Source organism: Rhinolophus sinicus, linkage group LG01 (genome assembly GCF_036562045.2).
Source record: "Rhinolophus sinicus isolate RSC01 linkage group LG01, ASM3656204v1, whole genome shotgun sequence".
Lineage (NCBI taxonomy): Eukaryota > Metazoa > Chordata > Mammalia > Chiroptera > Rhinolophidae > Rhinolophus > Rhinolophus sinicus.
Window position 1 is genome coordinate 203478467 of NC_133751.1, and position 14434 is coordinate 203492900.

Here is a 14434-nt window from a genome sequence, read left to right on the forward strand (position 1 = left end):
AATATTTGAAAATATAGGCAAATGATTTTCCTTTGAAGTTTAGACACAGGTCATTAAGGGATATAACCTGGAAGAAAAATGAAATCAATGTTTTAACACGTTGTCCTTAATGTGGTTAGTAAAGAATTCCTTTTAATTATTTCTGTGCTGTCCAGCCTCGTTTTAAATTCCTCAGGAACTCTTCCACTAATATGTATATGTCTTATAGCATTTTACCCTGTTTCCCCCAAACTAAGACTTAGTTGGACAGTCAGCTCTAATGTGTCTTTTGGAATAAAAATTAATATAAGACCCGGTCTTATTTTACTATAATATAAGACCGGGTATAATATAATACCGGGTCTTATATTAATTTTTGCTCCAAAAGACACACTAGAGCTGACTGTCCGGCTAGGTCTTATTTTCGGGGAAACGGTACATGTGTAGAACTTTTTGTGCTGAGTTTTTCATTCCTCCACTTTTACCTTTCAGACTAGTTCTCCAATTAATTCGATACTCAGTAGACTTTCTCATTGAAAGAACATTTTTTTCTGATTTCCTTCCAGCTTATCTCCATATTCTTATTACTGAGCTTTCATGAATGTCCTCTTTCATGTTAATTTACCATAGGAATTTAATATTTTGCTTTTGAAATGCTTTTGCTTGTGAGTTGCATGTATGAAAAATAATTTGTCATATGGTTGCCTGAAAAGCATGAGAACATAGGAATTACAACCTCGGGGTGTGAGTGTACTCCTCTGCTAAAAGATACAGTGATGATAGTAGGGAGGGTAGTGTTTTAAATGAATCACCTTTCTCCCTCCTGTTCCTTTGTGGAATTTTTGAAGTGACATTTTCAAATGATAGTGTCTTTGATGTCTTACCAGCTCATATGTTCCCATGACTCTGCATTTTACTACTCCATATGTCTATTCTCTTTTTGTTGACCTTCACACTGGAAGATAACACTATTGATAGTGATTGCAATCTAGGAGAATCTTTTTGGGTGAAAAGATTATTACTGTCCCTTTACCTTTGCCCTCCTAAAGGATCTCTGTGCCTTTTTTCAGAGACTGACTCCATTAGCCCTGGCTGAGTAAATTTTCAGTACTTTCTGTTTTATTCTATTTCTTATAGATTATAGTGGGACCAGTCTCATTAGGTGGAATCTATAGCCAATGTTGGTGTTAATCCAGGTATCTTAGAGGCAGGTTAAATGTCCATTTTTCTTCAACAATTTGAATTGCCTTATCATTTGGTCATCATTATAAAGCTCTGAATCCAGGCTTTTTTCCCCCCTCTTGACCCCCCCATTAGGATTTTATGGTGATAAAGTTGTAGGATTTCCGTTCATTTTTAATGCTGAAGAATTACATAGCTTTAAAAATATAAATAGATTTTTACTTCATAGGCAAGCTTACTTATACTTAGAATCCTAATTTATCTTGACCAGATGAGAATTTTTTTATTTTTATATGCTCTCAGATGACTGATAAATATACTAAATTAGTTATACAGGAATACAAAATGATACCTTTGTTGAATTGTCCATAATTTTGTGTAAGGTTGAAGGAGAAGAGCGGAGAGGTTTGAAAATCAAAGGATGTTCCCTTAAGTGGCCAAAATTAATTTTATAAAAATATTTTCAAAGTATTACAACCTTCCCTACTTTAAGTAATTGAGTAAGGACCACAATTTCATATTTTCTTGTCAATTACAGAGTTTCATTGAACTTCAACTTTATTTTTTTTTAAAGCAAGATTTTCTTTTTTTTAATTTTTATTGGGGAATATTGGGGAACAGTGTGCTTTTTCCAGACCCATCGGCTCCAAGTCAAGTCATTGTCCTTCAATCTAGTTGTGGAGGGCGCAGCTCAGCTTCGAGTCCAGTCGCCGTTTTCAGTCTACTTGCGGGGGTACACCATCTCATGCGAGAATTGAACCTGCAACTTTGTTGTTGAGAGCTCGTGCTCTAACCAACTGAGCCATCCGGCGACTCCACCGGCCTCTCGTTGTCTACAATCTAGTTGTGGAGGACAGCTCACTGGCTCATGTGGGAATCGAACTGGCAACCCTCTTAAAAGCTCGCGCTCTAACCAACTGAGCCATCCGGCCTTCCCTTGAACTTAATTTATATTTACAAAAGGAGATACCCTAGAGCTTGTTCTCGAGTTGGAACCAGAGGAGAGTTTGTTTTATTACTTAGTTCTCCCCTCTATTTATTATGTCTGCCTTTATAAAAAGTAGAGAGCGGTGGGTAAAGTTGGATGACCTTTTGGACATTATAACAGCTTTTTTTTTTCTCAAAATTAAATCAAAGGCAGAAGTGGCTTTCTCAAGTTGCTTTCTTGCTGTTAGTAAAATTGTCAACTTTATAATTTTTAATTACTGTATTTTGACTCTTTAGAAGCAGCATTCAAAGCATTTGATTATAGCTAAGAAACACTTGAAGCTGTTGGGGTTCAGTCCATTCCATGTCACTTGAAATACCACCATCTTGTGGATTTTTAAGATACTGTCTCAACAGTATTAAAAGAAGGTTGTGATTTTGCAATTGACAGCACACCTGGAGCTTTGCTCTTTGGAGATTTGGCAGTGATCAGACTTCCTGGGGCCTCCTTGATTATTTGCATAGAGTACATATTATTGTATTGCTATGTTGCTGGCTGTCATTTTTCTATTAGATATGTTTAAAAAGTTAAACCTAAATTCCTATGATGTGGTTTTGAATGAAAACTCCAAATCACTTTCCTGAAACCTTGTAGTGGTGCTTATTTGTCAGCTTCATCAGAATCACTTAGAACTTTTGTTAAAATACATTTTTCTTCAGTCCCACTCAGCTACTGAGAGAGACTCTCTAGATGTTAGGACAGGGAATCTGGTTTGTAAGCACACCAGGTAATTCTAATATTTTAACCAGGTTTGGACTCTATTTCCTGTAAAACATATTCATGATAAAAATTATGTTTTTCAAGTTTCCTAGGAGATTGTTGGGTCATTTACTGTAATACTTTTATTATTTACAGTGTTAAAAGGACCTGAACAAAGTCTGCTCAAACCTCCTGCTGTGAAGCAGAAGAACTTTTGAACAGGTGAGTGTTGAAGGGGAGTACAAAGTGACGGCGTACGCAAACAGATGATTTTTACTTTTAAGGTTTTGGTTATTTTTGTCCTGTTATTTCATCTGAACTTATAGACAGTGAATGGAAACAATTTCCCAGGTGCTGCTCAGAGCTCTTATGAATCATCAGAATAATCATACCTTTACTGCATTGCTCCTGTTATAAATTTGTGTCTTAAACTGTTGTAAAGATTTTTTTGATGGCATGAAACAGGGAAAGGAATGCTTTGGGGGGTAGAGGTAAGGACATATCTTAACCCAAGAGCAGTTGGCTTCATGAAGGACGCGAATTAGAAACTGGGAAGCATTCAGAAGCCAAAGTTGTCCAGATAGCACTTTTCTCCCCTCTGGCTAGTCATGTCCTTTCTTGTCTCTTTTTATCCTGTTTTAGTTGTCTTTCCACAGTCTGACCTTCTGTGCTTTAACAAACACATCGGAGGAAATTGCCACTTCATTCCTGTAGCCACATATGAACTCAGGTTCTAGTGCCACTAGCTAACTGGTTACTAGCTCAGTGTCCACATTTCAAATTCCTGGGAGGGAAAATTTGATTGGTTGAACTTGGTCCAGTTCTCCATCATTGTACCCTTTAGTATGGTCATGAAGTTGGGATCTAGAAAGGCACACTTGTTAGTTGAAGGATCCTACTCCTAAGAGAGGGGGAAGGTCTCAGAAGAGGTGGTGTGTTGGCTATTCTAGTCAGAGTCCCACAGAAGCTTCTAGATGTTTTTTCTTCCCTAGAAAAATTTCTTGTATATAGCTCAGCTGTTTCAATTTGTGTCCTGAAGAGTTAAAAATATATGCATATGTTTTGGTAAATGAGGCCCAGTAGGTCTCACCAAGTATCCTTGTTGGAACTTCCTAGTGCAGTGTTTTAACAAAATTTCTTGATTTGGGGGGTTCAGATGAGCAGCTGGGGTAAAGGTTTAGCAAAAGAACATAAGGAAATGGGAGGGTTAGTGGAAAAAATAAATGGTTATTTGTTTTTCATTGATTGCTTTTATAAATTTTAATTTCTGGGTACTTTTACAGCACTAAGCGACACTTGAGTGTTAGGAAGCCAAAGAGAATTTTGAAGCGTGAGACTTCTGTATGTGAGTCTATATTCACATTATTTGAATGGTAGCAGTGTCAGTAAAGGATCAGTGAGACAATATAAACTTGTACTAATATGTTTTTGTATTCTAGAATTATTAGGTGATACAGAAGCAAACTTTTTTTTTTGTTTTTTAAATTTATTGGGGTGACAATTGTTAGTAAGATTACACAGAGTTCAGGTGTACAATTCTGTATTACATCATCTATAAATCCCATTGTGTGTTCACCACCCAGAGTCAGAGCAAACTTTTTTAATGGACATTTTGAAGTCCTGTTTATGTTTGTTTGTAGAGTGTATGTATTTGGTGACAATTGCTTAAGTAACTTTTTTTATTAGTTAAATCTTATGTTAGTATATTAGTATATCAAGATTTTTGATGCAAAGCCTAGGGATTACTGATAAAAGTGAGCTATTATAGAGTTATATATCGAATGACAGGCCACAAATGTAACTGTTTGTGATACCCTTTTTTCAGCCACGGTTTCTTTAGCAAATAGATTGCAGATGAATTCATTTTTAAGGTAGAAGAGTCCTTTCTTATGTTGTATGTTTTCTTTAATCTGGGTGTTGAGGTAAAATTTATTCAGGACTTTGTAAAGTTTAAAGAGATTTCCACAATCTATGTAAAACTTTCACAAGCTCTGGGGATCCCTATCTGGAAAACATTGGCTTGTGGTAAGATCAGATGACATGGTAATATTTAGGGCATTGTAATTTTTGCAGAATAGTTCATGGTTGCTAATTTTGTTCTCCTTTCACCAAAAGGGGGCAAAAAAGAGAAACATTTAGATACTGTTCAGAATCAGTGGGGAGAATGATAGTAACAGTAGTAGCACTTCTTATAGTGGTATTGTGACCAGTATGTTCTTTGGGAACAAAGCTCCTTTTATTCAAGTTGTCCTAGCGCTGCAGGAAGTGTTGGGAGCTCTGGTCTCTTCAGTATTGGTTCTATGGTTGCAGAGACTGGCAAGGAATTGGCAGAGATACGGTCTTGGTACTTTCTAAATGGTAAATCATGGCTCAGGCCATGAAGACATTGCCACATCCAGGGGCTCTCAGCCCCTTGGGAATTGAGGTCGTGTTGCCCAAAGCATGGCCAGTTGAGTAAAGAATGTGAAGCCATTCTGCAAGATCAGTGGGTCAGAGAGCTTTAATTCATGTTCTGGAATCGGATACTCTCCTTTAGTCTTTTATTTGCTTCCATCACTGTTAATGAAGTTTCTGATAGTATGTTACGAGAAGATGTACTCTTCCCTAAGCGAAGGGCTTACTGTTTTGTCTAATTGAGTGATACAGAGGGGTGGAAGTTGGAGGATAGTGGAACAGAGTGTGGGAGATTGGGAAAAAGAGAAAAGGGACTTCCGCAAAATGAATTCCTCTGAAAACTGCAAGCAAGTGTGGGAGAAAAGGTAACCAGACACTACTGAGCACTAATCAGTATGTAGAGAAAAGCTTGTGGCGTTTTAAACAGAGAAATGTGGGTGTAATTTTCTGTTGCTTATTACCTGTAACTTTAGATAAATAAGTTAACCGCTTGGAGCCTTATTTTCCTTACCTGTAAAGCATATCCGATGGTGGTCGTGGAAATTAAAAATCTAAAATGCCCAGTACAATGCCTGACATACAGTAAATAGGCTCTCAATGAGTGGCTTTTATGATTGTTATGACTACCGTGTTTCCCCGAAAATAAGACCTAGCCAGACAATCAGCTCTAATGCGTCTTTTGGAGCAAAAATTAATATAAGACCTGGTCTTATTTTACTGTAAGACCGGGTATAACATAATATAATATAATATAATACAATACAATACAATACAATACAATACAATACAATACAATACAATACAAAAGACACATTAGAGCTGATTGTCTGCCTAGGTCTTATTTTCGGGGAAACACGGTACGTAAATAGGTAAATTTTGAGTGTAAAATTTCCTATTTATGATTTGAATAGAGACATCAGTGGGTTCTGTTTGTAAGTCTTTGTTTTATTTTCAATCCAACAAGTATTTGAATACCTACTTTGTGCCAGGTGCTGGGCTATCCACAGTGATGAGCAAAACATACAAGGTTCTGTCTTCATGGGGCTTACAGCCTAGTGGCACAGGCAACCAAAAACTCATAAGTAAATTCAGAATGTGCAAAGTCTCTCTCTCTGTCCTTGGCAAAGGTATATTTTTAAAGCCCTAGATACTTAAAAAAAAAAAAAGTGTAACATTTTGGATCTTGGTGTTCTTGTTGTAGTTGGTATTTTATGCCCCTTGGTATGCCTTCCAGGGTATGTATGTATCTTTCTTCTAAGTTAATATATGTATTTCTTTTGTTTGTCATTTTTTCCTCTTTCCTTGAGATAGATGTTCTCAACTGTTTGATCTTAGGACTCCTTTACCCTCATAAAATGTAGAGGACCCTAAGATCTTTGGTTTTTAGTTACATCTATCTGTATTTTAGTTACACCTATCATATTGAGAAATTGAAAATGATTTATTAATTTGCTTTAAAATAATAAGCAATCTCATGTTGACATAAATACTGGGGGTGCCAAAATATATACACATGACTTGTATTCATCTTTTGTTATTGGTATATATTGAGTATTACAATTTTAATATGGCTTTTTCCTTCTTAAAATGTGCATATATATATTTTTTGGTACCCTCTGTGTTTTTAAGGAAAAACGTCCATTTTCTAAAACATTTCTCAAAAATTTGGTGAGAAGAGGGGTATTGTTTCACCTTTTTGCAAATTGCTTTTATGTCTTGCTTTATAAAAGGCAGCTGAATTCTCTTACCTGCTTCTGTATTCAATCTGTTATTATTACTTTGGTTGAAGTATATGAAGGAAATTCATCCTCACAAAGATATGTATGTAATTAGAAAAGGGAGGAATATCTTAAGGGCTTTTTCAGATATTTGCAGATATTCTTTGATATTACACTAAAATTAAACAAGTAATAGTTTTTAAAGGTTAGTTGCAACATGAAATCTGAATTATATTAGTGCACCTTTTGTAATCTGATACATTAAAATCCCTTGGTCTTGTACATTTAATGGATATTTTATATTACACAGTATCAAAAAATCACATTCATTAATATCAACACCAATCAAAAAAGGCTTTAAATATTGGAAAAGTTTAAGTACTGGAAAACCCATCAAGCTCATATTGGTGAATAGAAGTTTTCCAAAGTTCTAGTATTTGCCTGAAAGCTCAAATTTTATAATTGGCAACAAGTATTGTCCATTGTTTTCCTTGAAGTGACAGTCTCACTTCATTCATTTTTGAAAAACTATTGTACTAAATACCCAGGTCTGGATAACCATATTTGTGTGTCAACTATTCTTTCAAGTCAAAATGATGTTCCATGGGAAAAAAAAAAAAAAAAGGCAAAGGCAGGTAGTTGATCTTGCAGCTCAGAATACTCAGAATAGTTGCGTAAGTGCCTTTCTTTGAGACTTCTGTATGCAGCAGAAGTGCTTCATGCATGCTTCCCATTTCATCACGTAGAATATTAAAATGATGTTTACACAGGGATCAAAGTTAATAAAATCAGTAGTTTTTACTGCTTTGTCAAGGGCATTCTTAAGTAAAACTGGCGTTTTCTCTGTTCCGAGTGTGTGGCACATGGTGGTGAAGAATACAGTGACTGCTAGTACAGTTTGGTGCCATTATTTGGATGATGCTGAGGTACCAGCAATTTTACTCATCACTGCTTTTCATGATCAGTGCAGTGCCACGTAGTGAAAAATGCAAGTGATAGTATTATTATGAAAATCGTTTTGGCATCATGGATACCTTGAAAGAGTTTCAGAAGACTGGAAGACTTACTTTGAGAATTGCTGCTCTGGGGAGTGGAGCAGTTTTCAATGTTAGTTTATATGTATATGTTGCATTGACTTTTTTTTTTTTTTTAAGCATTTAAAAAAATAAAGTAATTGTTTTTTAATAGAAACTGGAATAAACATTGAGGGTTTTTAGTGCTGGGTAGAAACAGATTTGTCCATAAAGTGTGAGTAGTTATAAGACAGCCTTCATAATAGTCCTGTAAAAATAGTCTTCTAAAGTAGCATTATTAACAGAACTTTCCGCTCTGATGGAAATGTTACTTTTTTATTACAACTTAAATTCCACTATTTTTATAGTAGGCTGTATTTTTAAAAACAATTTTAGATTTACAGAGAAATTGAGAACATAGTATGTAAGTAGAGAGCTCCCACATACATATCACAATACTGTTATTATGGTACATTTGTTATAATTAATGAATCAATATCTACACATTATTATTAAGTAAAGTCCCCAGTTTATTCAGATTCCCTTAGTTTTGCCTATTGTGTTTTTCTGTTCCAGGAGCCCATTGAGGATTGCACATAACATTTAGTCAGGTATCCATAGGCTTCTCTTGGCTGTGACAGTTTTCTTAGACTTCCGTTTTTAACAGTCTTGACCATTTCGAGGACTACTAGTTAAGTTATTTTGTAGAATGGCTCTCTAGTTGAATTTCTCTGATATTTTTCTCCTGATAAGATTGAGGTTATGGGCTTTTGTGAGGAAGACCACAGAGGTAAAGTGCCATTTTCATCATATCAAGAGCACAAATGGTCAACATGATGTGTCATTGTTAATGTGGAGTTTGATAACTTGTCAGCTTCGTCCCTGGTAAAGTTATTCTTCCTCCTTCCCCTGAGGAACTAGATTTTATTTTATTTTTTTCCACAATATTGTTGACTATATTCCCTATGCTGTACATTACATCAGGTGTAGTGGTTACGTAATGGTTAGACATTTATATAATTTAAGAAGATTCCCCGACTAGTCTAGTACCCACCTGACACTATACATAGTTGTCACCATAATATTGATTGTAGTCCCTGTACTTTACATCCCATTGACTATTTTGTTAATTCCAATTTGTATTTCTTCATCCCTTCACCTTTTTCACCCTGTCCCCAACCCCCCTCCCATCTATCACCCCGATAGATCTAGTACCCATCTAACACCATGCATAGTTATTACAATATTATTGACTATATTCCTTGTGCTGTACCCTCCATTCCCATGACTACTGTGTAACCACTAATGTGTACTTCTTAATCCCTTCCCCTTTTGCACCCACCCTCAACCACCCCCCCAATCTGGCAGCCATCAGAATGTTTTCTGTATCTATTTGTTTCTATTTATTTCTTTAGATTCCACTTATAAGTGAAATCATAGGTTTATCTTTCACTGTCTGACATATTACACAGCACAGTACTCTCTAGGTCCATTCATGTTGTCACAGATGGCAAGATTTCATTCTTTCTAATGGCTGAGTAATATTCTGTTGTATATATATACCACTTCTTTATCCATTTATCCTTTCAGGGACACCCAGGTTGCCTTCATATCTTGGCTATTGTAAATAATACTGCGATGAATGTATGGATGAACACGTTCCCTTGAAGTAGCGCTTGGGTTTCTTCGGATTAATACCCAGAAGTGGGATTATTGGTCCTTTGTCTCTTGTTGTAGCCTTTATTTTAAAGTCTATTTTGACTGGTGTAAGTATTGCTACCCCAGATTTTGTTTTTTGTTCCCGTTTTTCGTGAAATAGCTTTTTCTATCCCTTTACTTTCAATCTGTGTCTTTTGATCTGAAGTGAGTCTCTTGTAGGCAGCATATGTATTGGTGTTTTTTTCATATCCACTCACACATTCTACATCTTTTGATTGGAGCATTTAATCTGTTTACATTTAAAGTAATTGTTGATAGATATGTAGTTATTGCCATTTTATTACTCATATTTTTTCTTTTTTTTCTTTTCCATCTTAAAGAAGTCCTAAGATTCCTTGCAATACTGGTTTGGTGGTGATGAACTCCTTTAGCTTTTTCTTCCCTTTCTCTGTCCTTCGATTCTAAATGACAGCCTTTCTGGATAGACTAATCTTGGTTGTAGGTCCTTGCTCATCATCACTTTGAATATTTTGTGCCAATTGCTTCTTGCCTGCAAAGTTTCTGTTGAGAAATCAGCCGCCAGTCTTATGGGGGCTCCCTTGTAGGTAGGTAACTGCTTTTCTCTTGCTGCTTTTAAGACTTTTTCTTTGTCTTCCTTTGGCATTTTAATTATGATGTGTCTTGGTGTGGGCCTCTTTGGGTTCATCTTGTTTCTGACTTTCTCTCTGTGCTTCCTGGGCTTGAATATCCATTTCCTTCGCCAGTTAGGGAAATTTTCCATTATTTCTTCAAATAGGTTGGTTCTCAATTTCTTTCTCTTGTCCTTCTGGTACCCCTATAATGCAAATGTTGTTTGGTACGTTTGATGTTATCCCAGAGGCTTGCTCCTTAAACTGTCCTCAGTTTTTTGGATTCTTTTTCTTTTTGCTGTTCTGTTTGGGTGTTTTCTGTTACCTTATCTTCTAAATTGCTGATTTGATCCTCTGCTTCATCTAATCTGCTATTGATTCCCTGTAATATATTCTTCATTTCAGTTATTGTATTCTTTATTCTAATTGGTTCTTTTTTACGTTTTCTCTCTCAATTTCTCCCCCCCCTTCTGTCTCCTCCCCCCACTCTGGTTCAAGCTGTTGTTTCTCAGTCTAGTTGTGTAGGACACAGCTCCCTAGCCCATGCTGGTGTTATGAGCCTTGCGCTCTCCCTGCCTGAAGAATTCGGTCGCTGGTCATCGGTCGGCCGCTCACAGCAGCTCATGGCAGTGCCGGCCACTCATGATGGCCACCGGCTGCTCATGGCAGCACAGCAGCCCGCAGCAGTTCACGCCGATCTCCGCCTGCTGACAGCAGCCCAGCTCCAGGGAGAGCTGTTGTTCACAGTCTTAGCTGTAGAGGGTGCAGCTCACTGGCCTATGTGGGAATCGAACCGGTGACATCAGTGTTAGGATCCTGGCACTCCAACCACCTGGGCCACTAGGCCAGCCCTCTCTCTCTCCATTTTTGTTTCCTCCTCTTTGTTGAAGTTCTCCCTGAGATCACTGAGCATCATTATAACCAGTGTTTTGAACTCTGCATCTGGTAGGTTGCTTGTTTCCATTTTGTTTAGTTCTTTTTCCGGAGGTTTGTTCTGTTCTTTTATTTGGGACATGTTTCTTTATCTCCCCATTTTGGTTTCCTCCCTGTGTTTGTTTTATATCAGGTAGGGCTGTTATGCCTACCGGTCTTAGTAGAGTGGCCTTGTGTAATAGGTGTCCTTTGGGGCCCAGCTGAATTTTAAAATTTAGTTAATTTTAATTAATTTACCTTGATATAGCCACATGTGACTCGCAGGTACTATATAAGACAACACAGTTCTAGACAGTGTTCCTCACTTTTAAATTTTATCCAAAACTTTATTTACCATCTCTTTTAATAGATTTAAAGAATGGGGTTTAACCTAAAAAATATAAAATGGAATGCATTGCTTTTTGAGGGTGGTGGTCAGTCTACTTTTAGTAAGCTTAGTCGTTTTTAAAATCAACTTTTTTGAAGTATAATTAGCACACAATAAAAGCCTTCATTTTAAGTACGCTCATATTAAATGTATGTTTTATGAGTTTTGACAAATGTATATACTTGTATAACCATCACCATAATTAAGATATGTAACATTTTCATCCCCCTCCCAATTTCCTCCTGCTTCTTTGCAGTCATTGCCCCTCCCCCAACACTAATCTATTTTCTGTGACTATAGTTTTGCCTCTTCTAGAATTTTATATAAAGGGAATTATTCACTATGTATTGTTTTTGGGTCTGGCTTGTTTTTCTTAGTGATTCATCCAAGTGGCTATAGGTATCAGTGATTAGTTTTTTATTGCCGAGAATATTCCAAGATATGGCTGTTACAGTATTTGTTCATTTGTGGATGAATATTTGGGTTGTTTTTGGTTTGGGTCTCTTAGGAATAAAGCTGACCTTAGTTTCATGGCATGGGTAGTGATTCAGATTGTGGGGGATTGCAGTATTTATCACAGCACTGTAACTTAGGAATTTAAATTCCTTTTATGATGAAAAGTCAGCTGAGTATATGTTTTTTGAAGATAGGACATAAAAAGAATAATTAACATAGAAATAAATAGTATTTTCTAAGGTTTTATGTATAATGTGTGGTCCAGATAGAGGTAGACAATTTTTTTGACTTTTGATGACTTTCTGGGGGAAAAAAGTTCTGAATTCCATAGGTTAAATGTTTAGTAATAAAGTGAAAAATTGAAGCCTAATTTTGCTTCATGAAATTTTGTCATCAGTGAATATGTTAACGGATCATATTTTAAAAATTACTCAAAAATGTTCTCATGTTTAACAATGAAGAGATCTGGCATTGTCACATCAGATGAATACAGAAGGAAAAAGTGCTTTCTGCTATAATAGGTGGGAGAAGAGTTCCCTTTTATTTTTGTACCTTAAAATTGTTTTTTAAACTGAGTTAATGTTCAAAAGAATATTAACTTTCTATGACGTTTATGTTGGGGTTGTAAAAGTATTTTAAACAGTCCAGGCAAACACTTTTGTGGGACTTACAATATATTTTGTTATAAAAAAAAATGAAGAATAGTGCAAATTATGAAAATAGAGGGAAAAAAATCATTACTCTCACCTCATATTTCTTTGTTTCTATGTTCTCTGTCTTTTTACAACATACGTATAATTATACTCTTGTGCAAATGTCATTGTACACTGTAGTCGGTTGAATGACTATGCTGCTTTTACAAGATTGCTTCCAGCCTTTTACAATTATAAGTGATGTGTATATCATTACCCCCTCATGTTTGGCCTTTTCCTTTTTATTTTACTTAGGTTTTTTCTGAAGTTTGGAAAAAAATGAATTTTGAGACCTACATATTTTAGCCTAGCAACTGAGTTTTGCCTTGATTTGAATGTAGACTTGTTTATGGTCTTAAAGAGCGGACAGATTTTTGGATAATTTTAACATGGTGTAAGTTTTTTCAATGACAGAAATTTAAATAGGGAATTTTTTTGTTATCATAAGACTTGCATTTAAAATAGTTTCCTTCCTGTCCACTAAAATATTTTTAATTGTACTGTTTTTTTTTCCAGCTAAACCATTTATGATTTATTTTAACCTTTTTAAAATTGAGGTATATAAAATGTAGTCAATATGTACACAAATCCGAAATGTATAGTTGGAAAAAATTTTACATATGTCTGTAGATCAACACAGTGAGCATTTCCAGCACCCCAAAAGGTTTCCTCTTCAACTTCCCGGTCGTTAGTCCCACTTCTGTGGTGAGCAATTTTCTGACCTCTCTGACCATTGATTATTTTACCTATTGAACATCATATAACAGGGATCAGACAGTGCATATTCTTTGGTGGCAGGCTTCTTTTGTGGCATTCATGCAGTATTGCTGCGATTTTCAGTAGTTGGTTGTTTCCTTTATTGTTACTGAGTATTTTGTTGTATGAATATACTACAATTTTCTAAAACTTATTTTGAAATAATTTCAAATTTACAGAAAAATTGCAAAAAATTAAGATTTTTCTGTATGCCATTCATCTAATTTGGTCACCAGTTTCTAGCATTTTCTCATATATTTGCTTTATCATTCATTTTTTTGTTTTCTTTCTCCATATATATGCATGCATATATACATATTTTTAAATATAATTTAGTTTTATATAATTTTTTTGTTCCATTTGAGAATACGTTACAGACCTCATGCTCTTTTGGAAACCCCTAAACATTTCAGTGATGTTTTCTAAAAATAAGAACATTCTACATAAACACAGTGAAAATTTCAGAATCATAAACATTAACATTGATACAATACTATTATCTAATCCATAACTCCTGTTCAAGTAATTATTCCAATTGTCTCTTTAATGTTTCCTATAGCGTATTTTTGGCTGGTTCAGGATGAAATTAAGAATCACCCTTGCCCTTAGTTTTTATATCTCTTTAGTCTCCCTTAATTTGAGATAATTCTTCAGCCTTTCTTTGTCTTTTATGACATATTTTTGAGAGTACAGTTGGTTAATTTTATGTCTGTCAATTTGAGTTTATTTGATTTTTTTTGAAGATTAGTTTCAGTTTATACATTATTGTCAGGAATATATCATAGTGATGCTGTGTCCTTCGTAGTGCATCGTGTCAGGAGGCACGTGGTGTAGTTTGTCTCATTATTAATGATGTTACCTAACTCAGTAACATCCAGGTGGAACAGATGCATAGTGGGAAGGGGTGCGGCGCTTCAGCACTCTCTCTGTCACACCACCCCCTCCACACCTTCACGTGCTCAGCGTCCT

At 35.7% G+C, this 14434-nt stretch overlaps 1 protein-coding gene across 4 annotated transcripts in view; it reads left to right on the top strand.

Moving 5' to 3' along the window:
• Positions 1-14434, top strand: part of GIGYF2 (GRB10 interacting GYF protein 2) — a 119027-nt gene that overhangs the window by 2328 nt on the left and 102265 nt on the right. For all 4 annotated transcript variants that reach the window (XM_019739766.2, XM_019739767.2, XM_019739768.2 and 1 more), the window contains exon 2: positions 3005-3070. The gene's annotated coding sequence lies outside the window, so the exon portion shown is untranslated. The remainder of the gene's footprint in view (positions 1-3004; positions 3071-14434) is intronic.